The following is a 740-nucleotide window of genomic DNA, read 5'->3' as shown; positions in this document are numbered from 1 at the left end:
AGAGAGAGAGAGAACTACGAGGAGGACAATGAGGACGATGAGGAGGGGAGATAAGGAGGAGGAAGAGGAGGAGGACGCCGCCGCCGACGACGACAAGGGGCAGGAGGAGGAAGAGAAGAAGAAGTGTGTGAAGAGACGAAAGGGGGGGGGGCGCAAATATGAAGGCAGGGGATGGGGAGGGGTGGTCAGTTGATGCTCAACAAAACTGTCGTATAGTTAACAACAAAGAAACTGTGAAAAACAAAGAGCGCGTTGCACACCACTTCTCTCCGCACTCCCTAAATCCACAGACCGGCTCTTTAGCGTTAGTCTCCACTTCCGCCTTTCGGTCAGCTACAGTGCTTTCAAAGAACTCGCCGTCGGCTCCGCGGAAGCGACGTAAGACTCTTTGTTATCCGCTGCCCACTTGTATTATTAGTCCTAGCGAAGGAACGCTGTCCACTTAGATCAGTCCTGATGAAGGAAAGAGGAGTGGAGATCACATAATTGAGACAGGAAGTAGATCTAGTGTCCGGACGTGGAAGGTCTCTGGGGTATTTCTTGTTCTACTGCTTTGATAACCGAGCCGAGCGGTGAGGGAGGGTGACTGTTCGTCTTATTCTGTGGTGTAGGGTGGCGAAGAAGAATACATTGCTTCTGATTTCCTCGGCATTGCTCATGTCAGAGGCTGCCAAAATATGCATTTAAAAACTTTACTAGCTCTGGTGTGTTTCTTTTCAAGAAACATTATATATATAAAT

Source organism: Aplysia californica, unplaced genomic scaffold, assembly GCF_000002075.1.
Source record: "Aplysia californica isolate F4 #8 unplaced genomic scaffold, AplCal3.0 scaffold00060, whole genome shotgun sequence".
Lineage (NCBI taxonomy): Eukaryota > Metazoa > Mollusca > Gastropoda > Aplysiida > Aplysiidae > Aplysia > Aplysia californica.
Note: the sequence above shows the minus strand (reverse complement) of the source record.